At 37.4% G+C, this 20,751-nt stretch overlaps 1 long non-coding RNA gene across 1 annotated transcript in view; it reads right to left on the reverse strand.

Annotated features, from left to right (window-relative positions):
• Positions 1 to 20,751, reverse strand: part of LOC123616080 (uncharacterized) — a 233,646-nt gene that overhangs the window by 31,725 nt on the left and 181,170 nt on the right. Inside the window, exons 7-9 of the long non-coding RNA XR_006723936.2 lie at positions 17,000 to 17,077; positions 11,256 to 11,318; positions 5,398 to 5,555 (exon numbers count right to left, since the gene is read on the reverse strand). This is a non-coding gene — a long non-coding RNA (uncharacterized LOC123616080). The remainder of the gene's footprint in view (positions 1 to 5,397; positions 5,556 to 11,255; positions 11,319 to 16,999; positions 17,078 to 20,751) is intronic.

Below are 20,751 nucleotides of genomic sequence, written 5' to 3' on the forward strand. Positions count from 1 at the left end.
ATCACCGTGATAAGCAGTGAACATGATCATAATCACTTTAGCAATCTTAGAAACAACAGTGTAATTTTGAAACACATCTGATAATCCTAGAGGTATTCTCCATTCACTATTTGGCTGAACTCATAGTTACTTGTTTTGTTTTCGTATGGCTGTTAATTAAATGACTGATCGTCCCTCAGGACTCAAAAATTGGTCCCAGGAACCTCATCTAGTTCTGAAAAGTCTATGATCAATTCCAAGAGTTTTGGCAACACTACTGTCCTGAATTACAAGGGATGGCAAAAGACAAGTCATCACCTAGATCCGCGGTAACTTTTCATTACAATGCTCCCTAGGGGTATAATCGTTTTGAGGACATTTTAAATAACAAATGCAGGTACAAATTTAAAATTCAAGCAGCTCTGATGGTACTGAGACAAATAACTCTTCTGTTGTTGTCTGATGAAACAGCAGTCAGATAACAGATGCCTTCAATTCTTGGCCATGTTACCGTGAGCTCAGAAATGACAATGACTTTAGAATTTACTTCACGGTCCAGCAGCATATAAGCATCTTTTGACATCAGTTATATGTTGACATCAATCAAAAGATGTTTCCCAATTTTGGCAACGTTAAAATTAAATTATTATTATTTTTTTAGAATTGAAATAAATATGATCCATAACTTGTGATTTAATAAAACTACATTCCCATTTTTATACCTGCGTAATACACTGGACACATTTCACATTTTTTGATGCACCCAGGTTGTTGCTGTACTAGACCAACAGAGTTGCACCTCTCTGATTTTGGCAAAAGTATCGATCTTCTACATAAAATCATTAGGAATCTTCCTAAGAGACCTCCCAGGGCAAGGAGGAAGGCTCAGTCTGAGTTGCTTCTTGCTCATGTAAATGCTGTACGTAAGTCAGACGTATACACACACAAAACAGGTGAAATTCCCAAGCAGCTGAACTTTGACTTGCTGATAACAACTTTCCAACTTAACTCAAGGTCTCAGTATAAAGGCAGCAGATAAATAAAAGAGAAGTTAAACATTCTGAAAATGGGTACAGGGAGTCTATGGATGCCACTAAGGACAACCACAACAAAAAGAGACCATACAAGGGACATCTCGTTCAGAAGCTGATAAATACAGGTTCAGATCTGCTCTTTTAAGGTAACAAAATAATATCCGAGGGAAAATATTTACAAGGGTTATTTGAAAATGGGATAGGTTCTGTGGCTAAAGTGGACTGTTGATAATAATTGGCAACTATTTGGAAAAGAAGAGAAGCAGTAATTGAAGCCCTAAAAACATGAATTGCTATTAAAAATAATTACCAAAAATTAAATTGGAACTTGTGTTCAAGCTTAACAAATTTTGCACACACAGCCATCAGTCTCTTTATCAAGCACATGCTCCTTGTCTAATGTGACTAGGTCCAGCTAGCTCTGTATTGGGCACCTTGGACCACCCTTACCCTAGCCTTGTTCTCAATCACCAATCCTAAAGCACTTTGAATCCTACAATCTAATTTGTTCTGCATCTCTGCAGTTTCCGACTATATGATTTTTCTTCCCGTTTATGGCCTTGCTTCTGCCTTCAGACTACAGATTCACTCCTATGCTCTTGTTGTCCAAGGCATCTATTAACGTCAATTATTTTTTTTCTGTATCTATATGGTCTTCAACAGCCCTGGGTGATGACCTGCGTATTTGAACCCTCTGTCTCACTGCACCTCTCCATGGGCACTGCTCTCTTCTGTTTTGGATGGACCTTCAGTGAGACCCATCTCAATGGAGTTAATAGGGGATCACTATTTCCTACAATGATGAGAATAAGATTGAGTAGTAAAAGCAAAGTTTAAATACAATAGGAAAACCTCTAAGATAAAAGAAGCTGTTCTCAAAATTTCATATATTTTCTTAATAATGTCTAGAGTATAACTCATGAATAAAGACTAAGTTCCCAAAATTTTAAAGGCATAAAAAGTGCCAGACTATGAAATATTTATCCAATATCAATCCTATCTCTGTATCATCTGCCATCATAAAATCAACAGAATGCATGGATTCTACAAAATAAATCATTCATTTAAAATTATATTGAATTAAATTTATATATAAACACACAGAGATAAACATGGCTAAGATTACTTAGCTATATTGACCTAGTATGAACAAATAAATAAAATAACTGTATATCAACAATTATAAAAGTATATGCTTAGAGAGGAAATCTTATGCAACTCTAAATAATGTTAATTGCTTGGATTTGAAATTATTAGAACAAAATAGGTTTAACTTTTTTTCTATGAAAGAATTAACTTTATTTTGAAATTTATACCATAAGTAAGTACCCCAACAGGTTTCAAACGACACCTTCAATACCTTGATTTGAAGCCTGGACTCCTTAGTCAAAAATAGCAAAATAAATCTCCAGGAGAGAAAACTCCCTTCAATTTTAGAAACTCTTATTTTGCATAAACTGCTTGTACAACATTAGTCTTAATAAGCATAGATTTTAATTTCATTCAAAATGGCATTTGTAGGAAATGCAAATATATGTTGGAAAGAGTTATCAAGCTTATAGCTTGGGCAAGTAAAAGAAAACTAAGGTTAAGTATTCTGCTCTGCTCTCAAAATAATTCCACGGGGACTAAAGTTAATTTGAAACAAAATCTGGAGGTTTGCACAGACTTGGAGAAACTGATTTCTGTAACTAGTATCACCCACCACTAGTGGCCAAGAGTCCAGATGGGTTCTAAAGTTAAACATGCTTATTCTGAGCCGTTAGTGCCGTTGCCAGACCACTAAAAATTCAGAGATAATCAGCCATTTGTTGGGAACCTCAGGCACAAACCTGTGGTTGGAGAGAGAAACAGAGAAGCACATATTTCCAAATATTATCTCATAGTTATTCAGCTGCAGGTCTGGAATCACTTGATTACCTCTGAACTGAGTAAACCCTGAAGTGCTCTTACCAAATGACCACGGTGCAAAATAGGGAAGCATCCATCATCGCTCTCGCCTCTGATTTGTTTCTCATCATCCCAAAATAGAATGGGAAATGTTGCTGCATTTTAAACTAATCCATTAATAACTGATTATTATAGATAGGAATTGGGGGACTGTGTACACGTATATAAAAGGGGAATATACGTATTCCCTGAGATGGGGGAGCTGACTCTGTCATCCGACCCCCTCCACCAGGAAACATTCTCTCTTTGAACACCATGGGGGATGCCGCAGGCTGGGGATGGAGCCTGTTCCTGAATCGTCTATGAATGGTCTTGAACTGAGGAGTTTAAGTTTCAGGGAAAAAAGCCTACAATGGCGTACAAAAGGAAGGAAAATCCCATCCATTTGAAAAGAGTATAAAAGGCATATCACAATAGACCTACAGGAATAGGAAAGCTTTTAGCAGGTCAACAAGGATGAAATAGCATGCTTATCAGAGGGAACAACAGAGCCGGAGAGGTTTAAGTTTAGGAAATAACCATCCAGATGCCAGAGAGTAATAACAGCCCCCTCCAACTTCTAAGAACTGCATGCCAGGTACAGCCAATATTCCACACAGTTACACCTAATAACTCGTCTAATTTCTGCAATAATACTACGGACAAAACAGTATTAACATCACCATCATTTTACAGATGAAGAAATTAAGGCACAAGGTATTTTCCATAACTTGCCTCAGAGAACACCACTAACAAATGCAGGAGCTGGAATGTGAGCTGAGGCTGAGTGATTGTGGGGCCCACGTTCCTAACCACTAGGCTGTACTATCCCATAAGCAAACAGAAGGCCTTAAACCAGCTAAGTAGATTCAGGGTATATCATGGGGTCCTTGTTCGCCCCCTAGACTGAAGAGTTTGTACAGGCATGTCTCAGGCCGTGTGAGTTTCTGTAATACATGAGTTGAAAAGAACATGATTGAACAATCAGGGAGCAAGACTGGCACTACTCCAGCAGCTGCTGGACAGAATGTTACTGTGACTGGGAAGAAGCACCTTGCTCAGTGGAAAAATGCTATTGAGTAAACAGAGTAGGAACTCACACCTGCTTGGTGTGCAGTAAATGGAAGCTCAGCTGGCGTCCTTTCTTCTGTTTCCTGCTGGAGGTTGTAAACAGCACCGGCACTCATTTTGATTGTTCAGAGTTTGTTGATTCTTGTCTGATCTTACATGCTCTTCAGAATTTTACCAGGGATGTTCCATTCCGCTTTAGGTTTGCCCGCTTTGATCAACCAGTGTATTATTTTTAGGTTTCCCCAAATATTACTATGGCCATTTTTTAAGATCTTTATTACCAAAATTCTTGAAGGAAATATAATTTGGTTAATTCTGGTCTCCTATAACTTCCTCCCTCAATTGCCCCCACCTCCTGCACAATTAAAACAATTAGTTTCAGGACACAATTTTTGAAAACGTGGATTGTTTTTAGTAATATTACTGGCATGTGCTAGCAAAAGAGATTTAATTCAAAATTCAGTATGTAATGTGGGAGCATTAAAGGTTTCTGAGCAGGTAAGTATTATATGAGGAATCGTGAATTAGAAAGATTAAACATCCTGTGCAGATGCTCTGCAGTGAGGAAAAAAGAAGAAACGGAGAAAAATAAGGATGAGTGAAAGATGCCTGCATTTGGAATCTATGTGTCTGGGAGAATAGCAGTGACATTAATAACCCCAACCATGAAGACATAAGGACAAATGTGATAAAAACAACATCTCAACTAACCATATTTTAAAAATACACGTAATTCTCCTGTCATGAAATTTCATTTTCTGTAACAAATTCCAATGTCACATTGTTTCCCCAAGGGGACACATTGCAGCCTGAAAAACTGCTTATAAGAAACAATCAGAATCAGCCTCTTAATAATTTAGCTGTTCCCATAGGCACCCTGTTTCTCTGTTTTCGAAGAGGCTGCACCTAAAGCTATGAATAGACAATTATGTGCAATGCCTATTTTAAAGTACCTCATGGTTAAACTCACCTCTTGCTGTGTTACCATGGAATTTAACTCTTAATAATAAAGCATAAAAGCAGTACTACAATCACACTTAAAAACTGATCTACTTATTGAAAATCTCTGTATCTCTTTGACTGATATTACTCCCCACAATATATTTTCAATAATCAAAATTAGAATTAATTCCAATTAATTCTAATTGGAGATCAAATATTAATCCTAAGGCATTTTCTCACAGCCACAGACCTTTGAAAATTAAAATTAATTATCTCATTATATCAATAACAAATCAAAGGTAAAATCTTCCATTATCAGAACAGGGTCTTTTCTATACAAGATATAATTATCAATCTATTTTCCAAGACAGAAGCGTATTCCTGGCTATGTATAAATGTGCTTTTCTCATAATTGATAAATTATGGATTAGCCTCAACTCACCTTCTGTAGATCGACAAATGTGTGGAAATCCTCAAAATGCAATAATCAATTGGAATATGTCTGAATAGTCTGAAGTTATCTCTTGACAAATTTCTTTGTTTTCTTCCAGGTTAGTTATGATGTGTGCAACCTCAGTTTGTGTCTATAGCAGACGTTTCCTATGAGGTAAGAACAGATTGCAGCATCAATGCATTGCCCAAGTTTATTTTGAATTCTAAACTTTATTCTTAAATCTTAACAAAATTATTACATTTGGTAAGGCTTATTTTACTATTTTCCAAGGCAGGAATAAATTTGATTACTCTGATAAATATCAGCTGAAAAGATTGAATAAGATTTTAATAAATGATCTGAATAGATAGATATGTGAGTAGTTTTTCCATATAAGCAAAATGTCATTGAATAATTGACAATTCAACAAAGGTTTAATGATCACTGAGGTCTTTTTTTGTTTTCAGGATTCTTTCTACTATGTCCAAATCTCTATTTACACTGAGAAAGTATACCTAGTTGCTTAACCATCTTTATTCATTTCTTCTTCCCGTGGCCATAAATGCATTGTTTTATTCCAGAGTTTTATTTAGGTTCATATAAGAGATCTGTAGGATTATAGCAATATCACCTATCTCACATTCAATGAAGATAACTGTTTCCCCTAAAATAAAAAAGCTGGTGTGTGTGCCCCCCCTTCACACACACACGCCAGCTTTTTCATGTTAGAGGAAATACCACACCAAAAGATAGCTCAAGGATGACTACAAAATATGACTCTACCATAATAAGACATCAGAGTAGCCCTGGGCATACACCTACTGTAGAAAAACAGAGCTATTTTGATAAAGGGCTGTTTGAAGCAAATTGACTCTGAAGCGTTTGCTCCCTGGGGGCCAGGGCAGACTTGCCTGGTTCTCTTGGCTGCCACTGAGCCTACTTTTGGAAACAACACCTGATAAATAACCAGTCACCTGCCTTAAAGTCCCTTTGCCTTAAACAGAATTTAATCCCCTAAAACGATGGTTTTCTACTTTAGATGCATATCGAGTATCTGGGGAAATATATCTTGTTTTGGGAGTTATCCAAAACCCAATCAAATAAAAATTTCAAGATGGAAGTTGAAGCAGAATTCGGGGTGTTGTAAGAGTTGAGTTCTCTGTGGTTGAGAATCACTGCCCTAAGTCTATAAGGCCATATGTGCCCTATTCTCCTGGTCCAACTCATCTTGCTGAGTCTCAATCCTGCTTCAGTGAGATGCCCAAAGCCAACCCAAACCACCTGTTACTTGGTTTGCTGCTCCCAAGATACCAGATTGGGGCTGATGGTTGTGTTTTGATAAATACTTGTTAAAAATTAAGGATAGAGAATTTAGGGAAAGAATTAAAACATAGTCACAGAATAAAAGGACTGAAAGTAAGTTATTCTGAAACAAAGCAAGCAAACAAACAATGAAGAGTTCATGTATAATGTACAAGAGAACAGAACTAAGCCTTATTTGGGAAGCACACCATACATAGGATAGAAACCTAAATCTTTACCCAGTTGTGAGTAAGGCTCCCCCGATCCAGATATCCATCTCTAACCATCCCTGAAGAGGCTATTTAACGCAAGACTTTGTAAAGACAGATATTGATTGACAGTGACTGAATGTGTTCAGTGGGACGAGAACAACACAGAGTCTGCTTCTGGATAAACACATACACAACCTATACATGTGATGCATTTTTGTTATTAACTATGAGTTTCTCCTCTCTAACTAGTTGGTGACCTCCTTAACCTCATGAAAGCAAAGTAATTGCTTCTCATGAGCCAACTCCCATAGGTAGGCTGGAAATGACAACCTCCAGGATGAGCAGAGGAGGATTGTTGAGATGTGGTGGGATCCACAGGAAACAAAGCCCCCCATGGAATCAGCAGTCTCTGTTACAGGTGAGGGGAGAGTGTACGTTGGCACCCAGCAATGTGCTTACTGACCCTGTCCTAGCCCTGTATGGAAAACCAACACCCATGCTCCCAACCTCACTATTCTGGGTTGTTTTCCCCATCCCCTTTATCTGGTCCTACTTAATTTACTGATCCCTTTTCTATAGTCAGGAGTTCTAACACTCCTCACCATCTCACTATGAGCAGACATTTCCTCATATTTTATCTTTTAGGCTCACTGAAAAAAATTCTTAGTTATCTCCTTATTGTTAAGAGTTTAGACTCTAAGTAAGCAGCCCTTAATGACTGTTTTATTTTGGGAGATGGGGGAGGGAAAGGAACTGTAGGGGAGGCAAGTTCTAAGAATTTTTGATCTTAATTTAAAAGACCTGAAGAGTGTCCCTTTCTCTTTTTTTCTAATATATTTTGGAAAATGTTTGCCACCAATGACATATTTTCCAGAAATAGCCTTGTTTTTCTTTTTGTAAAGCACTATCTCCCTGTCTTCTTCTCTCCCTACTTGGAGCTGACCTGCCATGGTGGGAAGGGATTTCTATTCTGCTTTGGGTCTGAGTGGAAAAAAGCAACTTCCAATTCAAATCTAAGTGAAAAACACACCTCTACCAGCAGCTAGGGACCCTGTGCAGACCTCCTTCTACTTAGACTACACTAAAATTATTGTGGAAATCGTGACCTGAACTCCTCCAGCATGTTTATTCAGCTATTTCGTAAGTAATAGTTAGTTTCATCCAACATAATTTTTGTCAGTATTAACATATTTCTCAGTCCCACACATAAAATCTATGAGACAGAAAAGCTGATTAAAAATACAATAGAATGGCTGTATTTTAGAAAGTGTCTGTAAATTTAATATAGAACCTACAATGAAAAACTAGGGCATACTATTTGGTACCTAAATATTCTGTATCCTGTTTCTTAAAGGATTTTTTTTCTAATGTTATTAAATTCATACAAACATGCTGTCCAAGTAAAGAATGTCATCTTCCATATTCTGGATAGAATTTAGAAGAGTTTTAAATAAATTTATGATACGAAATGAAGCTATCTTTGATTAATTAAGATGCTACGATGATGGAAATATTTTAAAGATCTAGTCTTATTGAAAAAGCAGACAAAACTGTAGCAATACTGATCAATGAAAAATGAAAAAACAGCAAATTAAATAGCATTAGGAACAAGAAATGAGTTAATCACTGTAGATTAAGTAGAGATCTCTTCAATCATAAAATAGTAGTGAGAGAAACATTATCCCAATAAATCTGAAAAAAAAAATAGATTAAGAAATAGTTTCCTGGTAAATTATACCTTACCAAAATAAAATAAGAAAGAGAAAACTTGAATTGACCTGCAATCATTTAAAGTTTGTTAAAAATGTATTTCTCATGAATTTCTGTTTAATGAAAGGCACTGTTGAGAGAATAAAAGACAAGTCATAGAAAACAAGAATGAAAAAGGAAGTCAAAGAACAGAAAATATTTGTATAAATATAATCTAAAGACCTCAAACTCAGAACATTACATATGTGTGTATATATATGTGTGTATATATGTATGTATGTGTAGTTACATTTTCCTGTAACTTTTGAGAGAAAAAAAAAACAAACATCCAATAGAAAATAGGCAAAGTATTTGAATGAGTAGTTCAGAAAAGAGGATATCCAAATGGCCGATAAACACACAAAGGTATTTTCAATTTCTTTAGTGATAAGGGAAATGCAAATTAAAACTTCAGTGAGATAGCACTACTCATTCACTGAGATGGTCAAAATTAAAAGACTAACAACACTAAGTGATGACAAGAATGTGAAGCAACTGGAACTCATGTACAGCTGGTGAGACTGTAAACTGGTTCAGCTTCTGTGGAAAACTGGCAGTATCCACTAAAGATTCCTTATGCATTCCCCATGGCTCAGAAATTCTACTTCTGGGCATATGCTCAACTGAAGTGTGTGCGTGTATGGTGGTCTTTATGTGTATGTGTATAAAAATACTAAAAGAACATTTATAGTAGACTGTAAGAACCATATACTAGAACAACCCAAATATCCATTAACATTAAAATAGATGAATAAATTATATTAAAAGGGCTTTGTTAGTGTTGAAATAGTCACAACATCATTGGTGACTAGCTTCCTTCCAAGTGACATAACAGCAAAGCAAATATGAAACACACATCATTTCCCTGAAGCGCTAGCATGTTGAAATCCAAAATATCACTATAGTTTCCTATTTGGAAGGAAAAGAACATAGCTTGAGTGATGAACGAATCAAATGGGATATCAGATGCCCAAAAAAACCCTATAATATATTCACACGAGGGAATATTAAAAAATTATGAAAAAGAATGAACTACAGCTCATTCAGTAATATGTATTTCATAAAAGTAACAGTGAGCAAAAGAAGCCACGGGCAAAAGAGTTCATCGTATATGATGTCACTTATATAAAGTTCAAAGCTAATCGATGGTGCTTTAAAGAAACTTTTTGTTCAACTTTGAGCACGCGCACTTGAATGTACACGCTGAACAACGCTATGCTCTGGAATTCCATACAACGCATTCTGGATTTGTTTGAAACCAGACTTCCAGGTAGCAGTAAAGTGAAACCTGGGAGTGACCACTTGCAAAGAAGAGTTTACAAACTACCTTGTAAGCCACCCAGAGACCTGAACTCCAAAAGTTGCCTGATTTTGTACTTTCTCCTTTTTAAATCTGTATCAAGCTCTTCCAGTTTTCACACAGAGAAACTGCATTTGTACTTGAATGGTGTCTCTTCTTTGCCTAGCAAGCAAGTAAATTTAGCTTTATTTTAGATTATTATTTAGCAGTCTTTACTTTTTTTTAACTTAATGGTTGGCAGAAGTCAGGATACCGAAGGCACATAAAGGGAAGTCACACGGTGAGCTTGTGAGGTGCTGATAAAATTCTAGTTTTCAATCTGTGGTGGTTACATAGCTGTGTTAATTCTATGGAAATTTTTTGGGCTCTGCATTTATAATTTTAGTGTATGTTATGATTCAACAAAAGTCACTTTAAGAAATAAGAACTGTGTAGCAGTTAAAGATGTTCTGAACAGAACAAAACAAAAACTACCTCTCAAAAGCACACCAGGCTGAGATGATTTATGGGCAAGTTCCATTAAACTTTTAAGGAACAAGTAGTTCCTAACCTTGCTTCAAAGAATAAAACTATAAAGACTCTGCCCTTATTCATTTTATTTCCAGGTTAGTATAACCTTGATAGCAAAAACTAGACTATGTTAGGAAAGCAATTTATGAACAGATCTCACATATGAATATGACACCAAAATCTTTTTAAAAAATCTAAATTTAGCAGAAAAATGAACAAACCAGCAACACAGAAGTATTAGAGACGAAAAAAAAAAAAAAAAACCAGTGAAAATTCATCTATCCAGAATCAGAATTTAGGTTCAGTACGTTTCATATATGTACCCTATGTAACCTTATATAATTTAGATATTCATGAATATAGTATTAGAATCTCAGAAACATCTAAAGATACATGGAAATCTTGCATTAATACTTTTCTTTAAAAAAGATCTGATTTCTCCATTACCCAGTTAACCTTTTTCCTAAGAAGCAATGTGGATTAAGAGCATGGAGGGAGTGGGGCAATGCCTGGTTACTCTGTTTATCTATTCGCCATACTCCTGAAGGGAGCAAAGCCTGCCAATGAGGCTGGCTGCTCCAAATCAGAGGGAACACCTGCCTGTGCCCGGCACAGCGGTCCTCAGAGTGTGGCCGCCAGACCAGCAGCATCAGTACCACCTGGGACTTGTTAGAAATGGTATTTTCAGGCCCCAAGTAAGACTTGACTAAATCAGGAACTGAGCTGGGGCCCCAGTCATGTTTAACAAGCTCTCTGGAGATTCTGACACAATTTAAGGTCTAAGAACCACTGACCTGGAGTAACAGCCTCTGTTGCAAACAGGCAAGTTCTGTTTCTGCTGCCATATCTTCTTCTTTCTGTTTAGTCCAGGAAACAAAACAACCGTAAAGGAAGAAAGTAGCAAAAGGAGGTGTGTCCCCCTACCAAAGCAGGATAACTTTCCAACAGAAATGGAGAGAACAGAACTCATGTCCAGCTTTTCTAACCATAGTGTGAAATAGGAAAACAACTTACGAAAATGTATTTTGAGTTACTTGGCTTCAGGCTTTTTGAGTATCAACTTTTACTATTTTTTAATTACATTCTATATATAGTAACCGTAGAAAATAAGATAATATAGATAAGGACACAAAATAAAACTATAAGCCTATAATCTCATCATCTACAGACAATATCTTTTAAATGACTTATAAATTAATTTAATAATGTTTTAATAAATGACAGGGCAAGCTATACATCATTACTCTTGTTTCATAATTGTCCTAAGTGTATTTATTATGATCCTTTGGTGATCACTCTTTCAGGTTTTAAATAAAAGCTGGTAACATACAATACCTTGATTCTGGGCTTCTGGACTCCTGAACTGGGCAAAGAACACATTTCCATTGTTTTAAGCCACCCAACTTGTGGTAATTTGTTATAAGAGCCCTCAAAAACTAATCTAGTGATGAAATTATTTTGTCTTTCAAACAGACATCAAATTGATCCAGTACCATTTATTGAAACACCATACTTCGCCCACAACTCTGCACTGTCACCTTTGTCAGGAATCAGGCAACTAAAAATTTGGGTCTGTTTCAGGATTCTCTATTCTGTTTCATTGATCTGTACCATATCATCTTAATTACTATTGTTTTATAAGAGCTATTTTTCTCCTGGAAATTTAAGTCCTTTAGCCTTGTTTTTCTCCAAGATTATCTTGTTTTTTTTCTTATGATATTCATTTCAATATAAATTTTACAATCAGCAATTTCAATAAAAAATCCTCAATTGAGAGAAGATTGGCATCTTTACAATATGAAGACTTTCAACTCATCAACAGGATATATCCTTTCATTAAGTTATATATACATTAACTGCTTTTAACAAAGTTTTGTGGATTTCAGTATAAACAGTTTGTACATTTCTTTTGGCCTAATTGTTCTATTTTTGGTCCTTTGTGATATTATCATGATGTCATTTTTAGAAATGCTCATTCTCTACTTATTGCCTAAATATACAGAAATACAAAATATTTTTACATATTGATCTTGTATCCAGTGACTTTGCTATTTTCCTTATGTAATTTTCATCCAAGATAAACTTGGATTCTCTTGAATTTCTATGACTATGATTGTGTCATCACACAGAGTGACAGTTTTATTTCTTCATTCTCAATCTGTACAGTTTCTACTTTTTCTTGCTTTATTGTATTGGCCAGAAATCCATGAAGAGGATAAATAAAAGTGGCAATGGTGGGCAAACTTATTTTGTTTCAGCCTTTTCCCCAGCTCAAGTCTGGTATGAACCAGAATGTCTGCTCACTGAGTTCCTCTGAGTCTTCCCAGTGGAGGAAGAGGATGAGGAAGGAGGTGCAGGGAAGGTCTGCCTTGATGGGTTGTCTTCTACCATTGCATTGCTCTCATCTGGTCAGAGCAGATATTCAAGTCAGACTCAGGACTCTCTGAAGATTCCTCAGCACTGATAATCTCCTCTGTCATCTCTGTAGGCAGGCAGTGCCTCCTTGGTTTGTCTATAATTCTACACAGATTTCCTCTGCTTAGCTCTCATCCTCATTCACCTTCCAGGAAGCCCTCTCGGTTCCAGCCCCTGTAAGATGGCTCTACACCAGCCCCCTTCCCATGCTTGCACCACAGGAAGTATCCATGCAGCCTTTGCCCCTTCAAACCATGGAAGGGCCAAAGGGGCCATCTCTTCTTACTCTCTCATGAAAACCACCAGCCAGCCTGTCTCCCCCTTCAGGATTTTCTGGCTGTAGATCTAACATGGATATCTAAACCTCATCAACTCCAGAGGACACAGGTCAACAGTCTGAGTGGTTTCCTTGAAGTCTTTCTCACTAGGCCTGAATTAAGCTGGGTGTATGCTGCCCCCTTCACCGGCGACATCAAGGGAACAGAAGATGCAGCAGTACTCCCGACTCTCTCAGAAGACTCTCTCTCCTTGCTTTATTTAAAATGAGTATTGAGCTAAGGATAACAAACCTATTTCCGACCAGCTTTCCTCTACTTCTCCCCACCTTCACTTGGAATACTTTTTTTTGTTTTTGAAAAATCTTCAGACACTAAGATGGAAGAAATCAGTTTTATTCTTGTATTTTGAGCACATGTAAACACTGGCCCATTTATACATTGACAAGTTTGTATTTTGGGTTTTATTTAAAAAAGCTCTTAATAATTAAGAATATCTAACCCTGTGTCATAATTGTCACCATTTTCCCAATTTAATATGGCATCTGTTTTTATTATCTGCGTTATGAAAAACTCATGGAGTAATTTAGACGAAAACATTGTGTACAAAACCTTGTATTTGGTTGCTACTTACTCAACAAAACAAATTATGTGAGAAAATTTATAAAATAAAATAGACTAGTGTCATATGATGCTCTGTCTAAAGCTAAAAACCATCATATTAAACCACTATATCTTGGACTTTAACTCTTCCCTCCAAGTACTCAGGACCTATGTACATTTCTGAAGACTTGTATCCTTCCTGTCCTGCTCTGGGTACAGAAAGCTTCGCTTTGGTGTTAAGCACTGTTTTTCTAAGGTAGAACATTGCCTAAATTGCCTTACTTCTTAGCCTGTAATAACAATGCTTGGACCTTACACTGACAGAGTATTCATTAGACATACTACACTGGTCAGGGCTAAAAACAAAACAAAACAAAACTTCTCTTCAGCTTTTGTTGGTTAACTGTGGAAGAAGGGTTCCATTTCCATGGCAGTTATGTAAACAACATCTCTCTTGCATAACAATGCTCTTACTCTGAAAAGATTTAGCTGGCCCACATGCCTAGGCTGCATGAAGACAGTAATTAGCCCTTCGAATGTTGCAAATCAAGACAACTCTGCGTGTTCTTCTCCATAGAGAACTAATATTATTCTGCAAATTAGTCTTTTACCTTCCAGCAGGGTCCAAGTTGAAATGTTACTTCAGAAGTCTTTTGAAGGGGGAGGTAAACCAAATCTTCCATCCTTTGCTTCTTAACTTTTAAAATATACATTAAAGCAACAGAATAAACTCTTAGTCTTTTTTTTTTTTCTTTTTTTACCTATTGGGTTTCCTCACACACTAATTAGGTCAATCCTCTGATGGTACAAAACTTAAAAGACTTCCTCACTTTTATCAGTCTACTTTATTTTTAGAGAAAAACATTTTCTAAATTGCATTAGTGTAAAAATTGGGAAGTGATTCATTCATCGTAACACGGTTATCCATATTTCTCATTTCAAATAATCATGTCTCTTAGGTCACGAAAAAATGCAAGGATGAATATTTCCTCTGTTGATACTGTACTTTCAAAAAAATAAAATAATACCTCTAACACAAATACAAAGATGTCTACTTTCAGACTCTGTGTCTCTTCTGGCTCTTGCTGTTTACTATTCTCTCTTCAGTCTTCAAACATCAGAGTTTCTGAAGCCCGATAACTTGCCCTTTTCCATGCTGAGTGGTCTATACGCTCAGTCTCTAGGTGACTTCATCCTCCCCATGGACTTAGTTAAATCTCTTGCATTTATATCTCAGGACAGATGCCTCTGAGGTTCAGACAGACACAGGCAATCACAATTTCTCTGTTCATTGACGTTTACCACCAATCTCAATTGCTTCATTCCCAAAACCGAACCCCAGTTTTGGCTGCACTAATCTGGTCCTCCTCAAAGATTCTTCATCTCGGCAAGAAACTTTGTCTTTGTTGGCTGCTGGAACCAATACCCTAGACTGGGTGGCTTACACAACAGTTATTTCTCACAGTTCTAGAGACTTGGAAGTCCGAGATCAAGGTGCCTACAGACTCAGAGTCCGGTGAGGACCCACTTCCTTGTTTGCCTTATTACTCTATCCTCACATGTCAGAGAGAGAGAACATCTCTCTTCTGTCTTCTTATAAGGGCACTAATCTCATTCATGAGGGCGCTATTCTCAAGATCTAATTACCTCACAAGGGTCCCATCTCCTAATGCCACTGCACAGGTATCTGAACAACCTATAAATTCGGGTGTGTGGAGAACACAAACATTCAGTCCATAGCAAACTTGGAATCATCCTTGATACCTCTTCTTCTCTTTCTATATAGATTCAGTCACCTCCTAAAAAAGCTCCCAATTGTGCCCACTTCTCTCCAACAAACACTGCCACCCTAGTGTAAGTGACTTTGATTACTTACTGGGAGACTAATAGAATGATACCTTCCTAAATGTCCTGTTGGCACCACTGTATTATTCTACATACTCTAGCCTTTGTTGGTATTTTAAAATTTAAGTCCAATCATGTCATCCTTAGATTTATCTAAACACCTTTGGAGCTCCCTATTTTTCTTAGAATAAAGCTAGAATATACTTAAGCTCCCTATGATCTGACCCCTGGTCTCTCTCACTGGTCTGATTTGACCTGCTCACCTTTCTTACTGTGTTACCTTTTCTTTCCTTGTTGAGAGTACTTCCATCACTATCCCACCTCAGGGCTTTCATACATGTCATCACACGGACCCAGTGCTCTGTTTTCTCCTCACACTCCCTTTACCTAATTGATGTCACAAAGATGTGACACTCAAGTCCCCTCAAGGAGGAATTTGTTTTCTCAGTGGCTGGGAGTACCATTGACAGACAGTTTCAACTGTTAGCCTGTTCAGGAATTGCCTCAGCAGCAGGGAACTTTCTTGCCCAAGGTCACACCGTTTTGGAGAGGCCCACAACGAATGACTGATGGAAGTGGAACAGAACGGAACAACTCTGATGGGACAGTGTAGCTTCCAATCTCCCTGTGAGGTTGGCTGAGACCTGCATCACAGCTTGACTTCTCCCTCCGCTGAATCCTGTTCCTTTCCCTTCCTTCCACAAATGTGGGTCCTGACTCTCTCTAGTAAACAATCTGCCCAATAATCACAGCCTGCTTCCAGTCACTCCTCCTCCAGACGTCTGCTTAGATGTCACTTCCTGAAGGAAGCTATGTACTAGTTTTTCAGGGTTGCCAAAACAAATACCCACAAACTCGGTGACTCCTAACAGCAAAAATGTATCCTCTCATATGTCTGCAGATTAGAACACTGAAATCAGTGTTCTGGCTGGGCTATGCTCCTCTGAGTGCTCTGGGGGAGGATCCTTCCCACCTCTAAAAGCTTCTAGTGGTAGCTGGCAATCCCCTGCATTCCTTGGCTTATAGATGCATTACTCCAGTCTCTGCCTTCATCTTCACACGGCCTCCTCCCCTGTGTGTCTGTGTTTCTGTGTACAAATCTCCCTCTTCTTATAAGGACACCAGTCATACTAGATTTAGGGCCCACCCAAACCAGGTATGACCTCATCTTACCTTGATGACTGCAAAGTTTCTATCTCTAAATAAGATTGCATTCACTGGTTCCAAGGGTTAGGGCTTCACCAGATCTTTTTGGAGACACAACTGAACTCATGAGCTGTATTACTGAGGACATATTTGGATGTAAGCAACATAAATTGTAGTAAATATCTGTCATTCTTTCTTGTGACAGAACATCTTTGAACAGTTTCCTGCTATTAAGATATTTTCCTAATACTCACCATGCAAGTCCAGCATCTGTGTTCTCAGCCTTCTTTGCAGTACAGATGAAGACGTGTGACTTCTGTCATCAGACACTCCTGTCAAACACAGAATTGGAAGCCAGTGGTGTAAAGAAGCATTCTCTGTAAAGGATCTATTTTGGGAAGTGACAGAGACATCCAATTTCCAGAGGCGGGAGAGTCAGAGTCTAGGTACTGTCAACTGCAAACCCACATTGTGTGTTTCCAAGGGCAGTAGCTGAGGTCCCTTCAGTAGACCAGTTATGGATGGTAATTCTGGGCACTGATCCTGGATGTGTAGCTTCTAAGCATGGCTCTCTGGCCAGCCCAGAGAGTCAGTAAGTTTTATAATATCTTTTTGAAACTGCCTTTCTTCTTAAACTAGTGGGAACATGTATGATGTGCAACTAAGCCCCTAACTTATATAGAAATGCAACTTGAGTTAGTTTAGATAAAAGTAGAAATGGAAAAGAAAAAGGAAAGGTAATGAAAGTAAATTTATTGGTTAAAACCTCTGTAAGGATTTAGGAGTAAAGTCAGAATCTGATACTTGATATGCTCTCAGGACTTCCGTTTATTTTATCCCATCTCTCTTATCTCTGCTTTTCTCTGTGTGACAAGTTCATTCTTTCAGGTTGATTACCTGCACTAGAACCAGAACCACCAGCAGCCCCTGTGCTCTGATCCTGCATTTTAACAGTAGAAAGAAAAGAACTTCTCTTCACCAGTTCCAGTTTTACAGATCCAGGCAAAGGCTTTTGATCACCCAACTTGAACTATGCCTGCCCAGTCCCATGGCTAAGTCAGCATGGTCAGGAAATTGAGTTACTATTAATTCATTCCAATTACTGCAGCCAGAGAGGTAGATCATCCACCTCCCTTCAAGAGCACATGTCAGAGCGCAGAAGAGGGAGAAAGGAGCAGATTCCCCCAGGGAGGTAAGTCTGCAAGGGAGTAGAGAGAGGACAAACAGTGTAAACACATCCACTGGAAAAATGATTACGAACCCGACCGTTACCTCAGTTTGCATCTACTATAAATGTTTTCTGTGCTTACAGATAAAGGTTTATCTGTGCTTACAAATAACAAGTACTACCCCTTTAGGACTTAACTGTAGTTAAACAGGGCATTCTATACATTCATTAGAATATGGGCTCCATCTAGACACAAAACCCCCGCTATATGTTGCTATATTCCCAGTGTCTTGGGGATGTAGCAAACTGGATATAGGGAAATAATGACCTTTGTTAAGCAACCAAATAAATAAATGACATCTGACTCACTGAATGCATCTAGGATATGGTATTAGAGTAACGAAGAGGTAGCATGAATTTACAAAAGATACTTGTGACTCTTCACCCAGTTTGTATTTTATTTCATTTTATATTGAGAGACAGTACAGCGATTAAAAAAAACTTTAAATTAAATTATTTCTACCTCTTACTGGTTACATTCCCTTAAACACGTAACTTCTCTATGATCTGAGTTTCCAATCTATACAAAAAAGATAACATTAGGACCAATGTCATAGGATCCTTGTAACAAATTAGTGTGATATTGAGTGGTACACAGTTTTCACCCAATAAATGTTTACTTTTGACATTATATTCATGAGATCCAACTGTCAACTAGGTGTTTGTACAATCTTAATACCATAATCACATCAATATGCCTCTGCCTTGTGTTCATTCTATAAGCGGTGCTCTTGCTTTGTTCCAAGTACATCTGTACTCTCTTGAAAGAAACTTAGTCTCTTTCTTGAAAGAAAAAGAAAGTAAATCTTCCATAAGCAAAGACAAAGAAGCAAAATATGTTTTAACCTCTAGTCAACTTTGGGATTGGAAGTGGAAAACAATCAAAGAATTTCTTAAATAAAGATCAGATTAGTTTGTCTTATTAGGGTCATCTCCTTCCTTGTAGCTTTAAAACAGAGATTCTCAGGTGGGGCTTTCATTGCCATGGAAGGTGGAAGAAGACCATTGGGAACTGAGAGAAATTTGTTCAGAAAAAAATTAGGCATAGACTTCCATTTCCCATTCTCAAAGTGAGAAAGTAGCAATATACAGTCTCAAACTGGAATCCCCCAAATTACTTCCATAACAACAAAGTTTACAGATATAATTAGCCTATCTATAATCATCACTTATTATTTGATAATCATAATACAGCTTTTGCCAAACTAGTGTGTCCTAATTCCAAGAGAGGGAACAGACAATGAATGAAGAGTTGATGATTACTAGTCCAACATATTAATGTGAACTAATCAGTGAGCTTTCGCAAGCCCAACACAATTGATCCCCGAGTAGATTCGCCTTCTCCCCTTACTGCTCTGAGGAAAGAAAACAAACACACAAAAAACAATCCTGGAATTCTAGCCCCAAATTCTCCTCTTTTTCCTGAAAAGAAACAGGTTGGTAAATCCAGATATATCTGTATAAGAGATAAACATACAGGAAATGTGTCATTAGTTTGTAATTTTGCAATTAGTCTGTGATATTTTCCATCTGAAGGACATACAAAAAATAGAGACAGGGCTAGAGATTTGTTCAAGTTATTGTTTTTTGAACTATCATTTTAGGAATCTGAAAGGGGCTTTAGGGTTCATCTTAGAAGGGTACCGTCTGTTCTTATTATCATTTCTCTCCAACAAAGACTATATTGTTTCATATGAAAGTATAATCTTGTCAGAAAATGAGTTACAAAATGTTAATTTCTGATCTACCTCCCATCTTATGATGCAATTTTATCTCTAAGCCAAATACATAACTAACAAATGACTTTGCAAAATGAAAACATTGCCTTGTGAAATCACTATTTTATGGGCATTCAAAAGCAAGCAGATTGCATTTGTTTTGTTGAACATTTTTTAAGGGTAATAATTCTACATACTTCTTTAGAAAGATGAAAAACACTCTTCTCTACCCTGTCATCTGAATATGTACTTACTTCTTCTTATTGCAATGTCTTCAAGTTCATAATCATAAAATAATTTTTTCTTGTTTTTAGAGACTGTAGCTCTGCCATCTGGCAAAGGCACTCACTCATCCATGTGGTTGTTCATTTATTCAGCAATATAATTTTAGCAGCAGTGATCCTATATGCCAAATATCAACTTGCTCACTGATGAGTAAAAACACACCTGGATCCGGTTCTCACAGATATCGTATGCCTGGTCTATCCTTACCACTTAGTTCTCGACTCATCCATTCAGAGACACCCAATTAGTCATATACCAAAGGTCTGTCATTCACAATCTGTCATAACTAACACTGCCTTATTGACTTTACTAAGGAAATCACCATCAGAACATACCAAGTTCATTCACTTGTTCGCATGATTATTGTTCACATCCCTGAGCTACAATATAAGTTCCATGATAGCAAGTGGCCTGTCCTATCTCATTCATTGTTGGGTCCCCCCAGTAGCATGAAGGAAAATTGACATACAGTGGAAGCCATAAATATTTAGTGAATAAAATTAAAAAGTTCTAACTGGGGAGATTGACATTTATCAAATAATGATACATATATGCAAAAACTCAGCCGTGATAAATGCTACACGAGAGTCGGTATGGTTTAGTGCGCTGTAGGAAGGTTTGACCTATTCTAACCCAAGGAAAGTCATAACCAAGCTCAGCACATCATATAAGGCAATTTCAGCTGGGTAAGGAGGGCGATATCCATCTCTCCAAGCTCAGAGAATGTACAGACTCTATTACAGTGAATGAAAGAAAGGTGGCCAGTGTAGTTGGA

Source organism: Camelus bactrianus, chromosome 1 (genome assembly GCF_048773025.1).
Source record: "Camelus bactrianus isolate YW-2024 breed Bactrian camel chromosome 1, ASM4877302v1, whole genome shotgun sequence".
NCBI lineage: Eukaryota > Metazoa > Chordata > Mammalia > Artiodactyla > Camelidae > Camelus > Camelus bactrianus.